This window comes from Triticum aestivum, chromosome 1B (assembly GCF_018294505.1).
Source record: "Triticum aestivum cultivar Chinese Spring chromosome 1B, IWGSC CS RefSeq v2.1, whole genome shotgun sequence".
NCBI classification, from domain to species: Eukaryota; Viridiplantae; Streptophyta; class Magnoliopsida; order Poales; family Poaceae; genus Triticum; species Triticum aestivum.
Genome location: NC_057795.1, coordinates 638,096,248 through 638,106,300, shown reverse-complemented (window position 1 = coordinate 638,106,300; position 10,053 = coordinate 638,096,248). Strand labels below are relative to the sequence as shown.

The 10,053-nt window shown below is 48.2% G+C and overlaps 1 pseudogene; it reads right to left on the bottom strand.

Moving 5' to 3' along the window:
- Positions 1–1,235: 1,235 nt before the first annotated feature.
- On the bottom strand, positions 1,236–2,192 carry LOC123080964 (cyanidin 3-O-rutinoside 5-O-glucosyltransferase-like; annotated as a pseudogene).
- Between the last annotated feature and the right edge of the window lie 7,861 nt (positions 2,193–10,053).

Here is a 10,053-nt window from a genome sequence, read left to right as displayed (position 1 = left end):
TTTTCTAAAATCTGGGTGCTAGCTATCCGTTCGATTCGATGGCATCAGCCACTACAATAGGATGGCAAGCAATAAGCTGACATGGTGGCAGTTGACGACAATGATAGGTGGCAACTGACGTTAGACACCAGTGGAAATTAATTTTGACACCCTCCATTATTCCAAATTTCTCAATTTTCTCTACCTTTTTATGGATTCCTACACATCCATTCATTTTCCAACTACGTGCATCAATCTACAGAGAAGTTACGGTTATCTCTAACGTAGTACATGGCAGATCTAGTGTACTCTGCTTGGCAACTGCGAGGACACACAACCCGTGTAGTGTATTACCCCTGTAGGACGAATCTAGTTGCCAATCTCGTCGGTAATTTTGCAATTTTCTGTGCCACGTAGAAGGATGAGAAGCAGTAGGGAGATCGGGTGATTCACCTGCTTTTAGCTGGTCTTCTTTGGAGGGCGTTGTTGGATTGGGGGTGGGGGGAGGGGGTGGGGGGTGGGGGTGGGTGGGGAGGGTGGGGGTGTGGTTTGCCGTGGGAATGCCCTACGGATCTGCTCTGGTTGCCATGGCAACCAGAGAAGGCCGGCGATGGAGGTAGGGGTTCGGGAGGTGGGAGAGGATGGCGGCAGTCGGGATTCGGGAGGTGGGAGAAGAGGCCGGGACGGCTGGATCATGCGGGCTGCTGGGTCCTGTGGCCCGCACGTCTGGGCAGGATTGCCACACATGAGACGTGCGGTCCGTGCCTTTGCGCGCGCGAATGTGGTCGTGCGGGCTGGTTGCTGTCCATGCCACACAAGGCGTGCGACACAACCCCCACACACCGGACGTGTGGCAGTTATCGGGACCCTTAAAATTAAACTTGAAAGGCCGGGCGATGATTCTTCATGTTCATTCCTTGTATGCATGTGTGCTATGGAAGCGGTGGAATGGATCGATCATTGTCACGATTCATGCATGGTTTTTCTCCACGGCAGCAACTAGATGTCGCACCCTATTGACGAAGCTCCCAAGGTTCCTCTCCGACGGGCCGTCCGTGCGCGGCCATCGCCTGTCGCGCCTTCTCCTGGTAAGCAACATCATTGGTCTTGACCTTGGCGGCCGTCCCGCCGTCACCCATCACTAGCTCCACGCACCTCGCCAGCTCCACGCCGGGTAGCAGTCCCTCCGCGTCGCGCTCCGCCCGGACGCCGACGCCCCACTCCTCCACCAGATGCGCATTCAACGACTGGTCCGACTAGCCCAACACCGCGACGGCTGGCACACCGGACGCCACGGCCTCCAGCGTCAAGTTCCAGCCGCAGTGCGTGACTAAGCACACCACCGACTTGGTCGGCTGCGAGTCCAGCCATTCCATGTACTTCTTCTCGTCTCGCCGGAACAGATGGATGGCTGCTTCTTCTCCGGCACCGGCAGGAGGAACCATCGAGCCCACGGTGATGACATCCAGGTGTGACTGTAATGCCTTGAGCGACATCGCCTCTAGCTCTAGGGGCCGGTGTCGCACGTGTTCACCAGGACCATGGCCTTGTCCTGCTCGATCTGCTAGAATAGTTCACCGAACCCTCGGAGATACATCTTGGAGGCCTTGTCCTTCTCAATGATTAAAGATGGCATCTCGTGGATGCTAAGAGGGTGCAGACCTGGTAGGCTAACCACGCATGCCGTGTCGGCGGCACGGGAGTTGATCATCTCCGTGTGCCCGTGGAAGTAGTGGTAGTATGTGGCCAGAGTTGTCGCCGGCTGGACCTAGAAGACGGCAAACGGTATCATGTGCTCGTGCGCAACGTCGATGGCCGGCGGCATGTTGAACATGAACACCATGCACGTGACCGGCCGGCCTTCGGCGGCGAGACGGCCGACCACGCCAGAGAGGCTCTCGGCGCTTGCTCTGCGGCGCCACGTCCTCTTCTCCCAGTCCTTGGCCCAGCTGCCGTCGTCCTTGCCGTCGGAGAAGGGGATGTAGGAGATGGCACCGTCGTTGACCTCCTGACTCGTCAGAAGCAAGTGTGCGGCGGTGGCCGAAGATTGGCATCGACAGAGTCATGGTGGCGCCGCCGATGCCAGCGAGACGGCGGGCAAGGCAACGCGCCGGCTTGAGGTGGCCCTGCATGCTGTAGACCGCCACGAGGAAATGGATGTGGTCACCGCTGCAGTTGTTGCGATGGCGGCCTTGGCATATCACCTTGGCCATCACCATCCGCAAAAGGGGCTATGTGTTGTTAAGAGATGCTCTCTCTCTCTCTGTGGCCATCGTCCCCGCCGCCGATCCGGTTCGACGGAATATATAGCTCCTCGTCAACGTCCCATTCTCTCCTCTCGTGATAACCCTTAATAATATGTAGTAAATTCCCCGGCCTTTTGACGGCGCCCCTGGCCCCTCCCGCACTGCCGCCAGACATGGCCGACTCCGACGTCATCCGTAAGAAGCCCACCGTCCGTCTCAACGGCCACCTTTATCTCGCCAACCGCCAATCAATGCTCGCCTCGACAGCACCGCGAGGCCGGTGAGATCAATAACGGGACCGAGAAATGGTGGTGGTTGTGGTGAAGAGTTAGTGTGTCGTCGAGGGAAAGCAGGGACTCGGGTGGGTGGTGGAAGATGGCGGGGATTGTGTTCACACCGGCATCGACAAGACCCTCGACACCGGCCTTTGTGTTGTCCAAGGCCTTGAGCACGTGGAGGCGGTCATGGTCGACGCAAGCCTTGGATAATTGGAGCTAGCTCGTACATGCAGTGTGTGTGTGCGCGCGCTCGCTCGCGCACGTGGAAGTGAGTGAAGTACACTACCGGACTCACGGCCTGTGCCGACGGCCCAGGGCCGTCGGCATAGCCCCGTCGGCATAGATCACGTCAGCGTAGTCTTGTCAGACCGTTGGCATAGTTTTGCCATTGGCATAGGGACCTATGCCGACGGCTACCGTTCGGCCGTCAGCATAGTTTAGCCGTCGGCAGTGTTTTTCTCCTGACGGCAATGGACGGCGCCATAAAAAGCGGCGACGAATCACGGGAAGCCACGTGGCATAGGTATGCTGACGGCCAGATCTATGCCGACGGCTAGGCCGTCGGCATACCTATGCCATGTGGCGTCCTCTGGTGCCTCCTGGCGGCAGGGCTATGCCTACGTGGCAGGCCCTGGGAATCCCTGGGCGCATCTATGCCGACGGCTTTGCCATAGACATAGATTTTTTTTATTATTTTCCCTGTTTTCTCTTTTTCAATTCATTTTGACAGCATTTCAAAGCAGAAAATATGGGATTATGCAGAAATATGACAGTTCATCATCTAAACATACTCAAGTTCATCATCAACATTTAAACATACTCAAGTTCATCATCTAAAGATCATCACCGGCGAAAGTTCATGAACATAAGTAGTGCAAGACATGAAACATCATTTCAAAGTAAGAACATGAAAGGTATGGCACGACATCAAGCAAGACCACTGCCGTCAAAACCACCACCGCCAAGACCACCACCGCCAAAACCACCACCACCAAGACCACCTCCGCCAAAATTACCACCGCCAAGACCACCACCGCCAAGACCACCTCCGCCAAAACCACCACCGCCAAGACCACCTCCGCCGAAACCACCACCGCCAAGACCAGGATCTGTTGGGGAACGTAGCAGAAATTCAAAATTTTCTACGCATCACCAAGATCAATCTAAGGAGTAATCTAGCAACGAGGGGAAGGGGAGTGCATCTACATACCCTTGTAGATCTCTAAGCGGAAGTGTTATAAGAACGCGGATGAAGGAGTCGTACTCGTAGCGATTCAGATCACGGTTGATTCCGATCTAAGCGCCGAACAACGGCGCATCCGCGTTCAACACACGTGCAGCCCGATGACGTCTCCCGTTCCTTGATCCAGCAAGGAGAGAGGGAGAGGTTGGGGAAGACTCCGTCCAGCAGCAGCACGACGGCGTGGTGGTGGTGGAGGAGCGTGGCACTCCAGCAGGGCTTCGCCAAGCACCGCAAGAGACGAGGAGGGAGAGGGGTAGGGCTGCGCCAAGAGGGAGATGTTCTCATGTGTATGGCAGCCCCAAACCCCCACTATATATAGGGGAAAGGGAGGGGCTGCGCCCCCACCTAGGTTTCCACCCCTAGGGGTGGCGGCCAGCCCTAGATCTCATCTAGGGGGGCGGCCAAGGGGGAGAGAGGGGGGCGCACCACTAGGTGGGCCTTAGGCCCATCTGAGCCTAGGGTTTCCCCCTTTTTCCCTTCTCTCTTCGCCTTGGGCCCTGGTGGGGGGGTGCACCAGCCCACTTGGGGCTGGTCCCCTCCCACACTTGGCCCACGCAACCCTCTGGGGCCGGTGGCCCCACCTGGTGGACCCCCGGAACCTTCCTGGTGGTCCCGGTACGTTACCGATAACAGCCGTAACTTTTCCGGTGACCAAAACAGGACTTCCCATATATAAATCTTTACCTCCGGACCATTCCGAAACTCCTCGTGACGTCCGGGATCTCATCCGGGACACCGAACAACATTCGGTAACCATGTATATCTATTCCCTATAACCCTAGCGTCATCGAACCATAAGTGTGTAGACCCTACGGGTTCGGGAACCATGCAGACATGACCGAGACAATTTTCCGGCCAATAACCAACAGCGGGATCTGGATACCCATGTTGGCTCCCACATGTTCCACGATGATCTCATCGGATGAACCACGATGTCAAGGATTCAATCAATCCTGTATACAATTCCCTTTGTCTACCGGTATAGTACTTGCCCGAGATTTGATCGTCGGTATCCCGATACCTTTTTCAATTTCGTTACCGGCAAGTCTCTTTACTCGTTCCGTAACACATCATCCCGCGATCAAATCCTTGATCACATTGTGCACATTATGATGATGTCCTACCGAGTGGGCCCAGAGATACCTCTCCATCACACGGAGTGACAAATCCCAGTCTCGATTCGTGCCAACCCAACAGACACTTTCGGAGATACCCGTAGTGCACCTTTATTGCCACCCAGTTACATTGTGACATTTGGTACACCTAAAGCATTCCTACGGTATCCGGGAGTTGCACAATCTCATGGTCTAAGGAAAAGATACTTGACATTTAGAAAAGCTTTAGCATACGAACTACACGATCTTGTGCTAGGCTTAGGATTGGGGCTTGTCCATCACATCGATCGTTCTCCTAATGATGTGATCCCGTTATCAATGACATCCAATGTCCATGGTCAGGAAACCATGACCATCTGTTGATCAACGAGCTAGTCAACCAGAGGCTCACTAGGGACATGTTGTGGTCTATGTATTCACACATGTATTGCGGTTTCCGGTCAATACAATTATAGCATGAATAATAGACAATTATCATGAACAAGGAAATACAATAATAACCATTTTATTATTGCCTCTAGGGCATATTTCCAACAGTCTCCCACTTGCACTAGAGTCAATAATCTAGTTCACATCAATAATGATTGTAATGAATCGAGACCCATGGGGTTTGATCATATCTCGCTTGTGAGAGAGGTTATTAGTCAACGGATCTGAACCTTTTAGATCCGTGTGTGCTTTGCAAATCTCTATGTCATCTCCTAGATGCAGCTACCACGCTCTATTTGGAGCTATTCCAAATAACTGTTCTACTATACGAATCCAGTTTACTACTCAGAATAATCCGGATTAGTGTCAAAGTTTGCATCGGTGTAACCCTTTACGACGAACTCTTTTACCACCTCCATAATTTAGAAAATTCCTTAGTCCACTAGTTACTAAGGATAAGTTTGACCGCTGTCCTGTGATCCATTCCTGGATCACTCTTGTACCCCTTGACTGACTCATGGCAAGGCACACTTCTGGTGCGGTACACAGCACAACATACTATAGAGCCTACGTGTGAAGCATAGGGGACGACCTTCGTCCTTTCTCTCTCTTCTGCCGTGGTCATGTCTTGAGTCTTACTCAATACTCACACCATATAACACAGCCAAGAACTCCTTCTTTGCTGATCTATTTTGAACTCCTTCAAAATCTTTTCACGGTATGTATTCATTTGAAAGTACTATTAAGCGTTTTGATATATCCTTATAGATCTTGATGCTCAATGTTCAAGTAGCTTAATCCAGGTTTTCCATTGAAAACCACTTTTCAAATAACCCTATATGCTTACCAGAAATTCTACATCATTTCCGATCAACAATATGTCAACAACATATACTCATCAGAAATGCTATAGTGCTCCCACTCACTTCTTTGGAAATACAAGTTTCTCATAAACTTTGTATAAACCCAAAATCTTTGATCATCTCATCAAAGCGTATATTCCAACTCCGAGATGCTTACTCCAGTCCTTAGAAGGATTGCTGGAGTTTTGCACACTTGTTAGCATCTTTCAGGATTGACAAAACCTTCTGGTTGTATCACATACAACCTTTCCTCAAGGATAACGTCGAGGACACAATGTTTTGACATCCTATCTGCAAGATTTCATAAATCATGCAGTAATTGCTAATATAATTCCAACAGACTCTTAGCATCGCTACGAGTGAGAAATTCTCATCGTAGTCAACTCCTTGAACTTGTCGGAAAACATCTTAACGACAAGTCGAGCTTTCTTAATGGTGATACTTACCATCATTGTCCGTCTTCCTTCTAAAATCCATCTGTACCCAACAGCCTTATGACCATCAAGTAGTTCTTCCAAAGTCTATACTTTGTTTTCATACATGGACCCTCTCTCGGATTTTATGGCCTCGAGCCATTCGTTGGAATCCGGGCCCACCATCGCTTCTCCATAGCTCATAGGTTCATTGTTGTCTAGCAACATGACCTCCAAGACAGGATTACCGTACCACTCTGAAGCAGTACGCGTCCTTGTCGTCCTACGAGGTTCAGTAGTGACTTGATCCGGGGCTTCATGATCACTATCATCAGCTTCCACTTCAATTGGTGTACCACAGGAACAACTTCCTGTGCCCTGCTACACACTAGTTTTAGTGACGGTTCAGTAACTGTATCAAGTCTCCACCATCCTCCCACTCAATTCTTTCGAGAGAAACTTTTCCTCGAGAAAGGACCCGTTTCTAGAAACAATCACTTTTGCTTCCGGATCTGAAATAGGAGGTATACCCAACTGTTCTGGGTGTCCTATGAAGATGTATTTATCCGCTTTGGGTTTGATCTTATCAGGATGAAACCTTTTTTCACATAAGCGTCGCAGCCCCAAACTTTCAAGAAACGACAACTTAGGTTTCTCTAAACCATAGTTCATACAGTGTCATCTCAACGAAATTTCGTGGTGCCCTATTTGAAGTGAATGTGGTTGTCTCTAATGCCTAACCCATGAACAATAGTGGTAATTCGATAAGAGATATCACGGTATGCCCCATATCCAATAGGGTGCATATATGATGTTCGGACGCACCATCACACTATGGTGTTCCAGGCGGTGTTAGTTGTGAAACAATTTCCAAAATGTCTTAATTGTGTACCAAACACATAACTCAGATATTCATCTCTATGATCATATCATAGACATTTTATCCTCTTGTCACGACGATCTTCAACTTCACTCTGAAATTACTTGAACCTTTCAATAATTCAGACTTGTGTTTCATCAAGTAAATATCCTTAGCATCTACTCAAATCATCTATGAAGTAAGAACATAATGATATCCACTGTGTGCCTCGACACTCATTGGACTGCACACATCAAAATGTATTACTTCCAACAAGTTGCTTTCTTGTTCCATCTTACTGAAAACGAGGCTTTTCAGTCATCTTGCCCATGTGGTATGATTTGCATGTCTCAAGTGATTCAAAATCAAGTGAGTCCAAACAATCCATCTGCATGGAGTTTCTCCATGTGTACATACCAATAGACATGGTTCGCATGTCTCAAACTTTTCAAAAAACGAGTGAGTCCAAAGATCCATCAACATGGAGCTTCTTCATGCGTTTTATACCAATATGACTTACATGGCAGTGCCACAAGCAGGTGGTACTATCATTACTATCTTATATCTTTTGGCATGAACATGTGTATCACTACGATCGAGATTCAATAAACCATTCATTTTAGGTGCAAGACCATTGAAGGTATTATTCAAATAAACAGAGTAACCATTATTCTTCTTAAATGAATAACCGTATTGCAATAGACATAATCCAATCATGTCTATGCTCAACGCAAACACCAAATAACAATTATTTAGGTTTAACACCAATCTCGATGGTAGAGGGAGCAGGCGATGCTTGATCACATCAGCCTTTGGAAACACTTCCAACACACATCGTTATCTCACCTTTAGCTAGTCTCCGTTTATTCCATAGATCTTTTATTTCGAGTTACTAACACTTAGCAACCGAACCGGTATTTTAATACCCTGGTGCTACTAGGAGTACTAGTAAAGTACACATTTAATACAATGTATATCCAATATACTTTTGTCAACCTTGCCAGCCTTCTCATCTACCATGTATCTAGGGTAGTTCTGCTTCAGTGACTGTTCCCTCATTACAGAAGCACTTAATCTCGGGTTTGGGTTCAACCCTGGGTTTCTTCACTGGAGCAGCAACTGATTTGGCGTTTCATGACGTATTCCTTCTTGCCCTTGCCCTTCTTGAAACAGTGGTTTCACTAACCATCAACAATTGATGCTCCTTCTTGATTTCTACTTTTGCGGCGTCAAACATCGCGAATATTTCAAGGATCATCATATTTATCCCTGATATGTTATAGTTCATCACGAAGCTCTAGCAGCTTGGTGGCAATGACTTTGGATAAACATCACTATCTCATCTGGAAGATTAACTCCCACTCGATTCAAGTGATTGTTGTACTCAGACAATCTGAGCACAAGCTCAACGATTGAGCTTTTCTCCCATAGTTTGTAGGCTAAGAAACTCGTCGGAGGTCTTATACCTCTTGACGTGGGCACGAGCCTGAAATCCCAATTTCAGTCCTCGCAACATCTCATATGTTCCGCGACATTTCGAAATCGTCTTCGGTGCCTCAATTCTAAACCATTTAACATTACTGAACTATCACGTAGTTATCAAAACGTGTATGTCAGATGTTTGCAACATCCATAGACGACGTTCGAGGTTCAGCACACCGAGCGGTGCATTAAGGAGATAAGCCTTCTACGCAGCAATGAGGATAATCCTCAGTTTACGGACCCAGTCCGCATAATTGCTACTATCAACTTTCAACTAAATTTTCTCTAGGAACATATCTAAAATAGTAGAACTAAAGCGCGAGCTACGACATAATTTGCAAAAACCTTTTGACTATGTTCAGGATAATTAAGTTCATCTAATGAACTCCCACTCAGATAGACATCCCTCTAGTCATCTAAGTGATACATGATCCGAGTCAACTAGGCCGTGTCCGATCATCACGTGAGACGGACTAGTCATCATCGGTGAACATCTTCATGTTGATCGTATACACTATATGACTCATGTTCGACCTTTCGGTCTCTTGTGTTCCGAGGCCATGTTTGTACATGCTAGGCTCGTCAAGTCAACCTAAGTGTTTCGCATGTGTAAATCTGGCTTACACCCGTTGTATGTGAACGTTAGAATCTATCACACCCGATCATCACGTGGTGCTTCGAAACAACGAACTTTCGCAACGGTGCACAGTTAGGGGGAACACTTTCTTTAAATTATTATGAGGGATCATCTTATTTACTACCGTCGTTCTAAGCAAATAAGATGCATAAACATGATAAACATCACATGCAATCAAAAAGTGACATGGTATGGCCAATATCATTTTGCTCCTTCTGATCTCCATCTTCGGGGCTCCATGATCATCATCATCACCGGCATGACACCATGATCTCCATCATCATGATCTCCATCATCGTGTCTCCATGAAGTTGTCTCGCCAACTATTACTTCTACTACTATGGTAATGGTTTAGCAATGCAATAAAGTAATTACATGGCGTTATTCAGTGACACGCAGGTCATACAATAAATAAAGACAACTCCTATGGCTCCTGCCGGTTGTCATACTCATCGACATGCAAGTCGTGATTCCTATTACAAAAACATGATCAATCTCATACATCACAT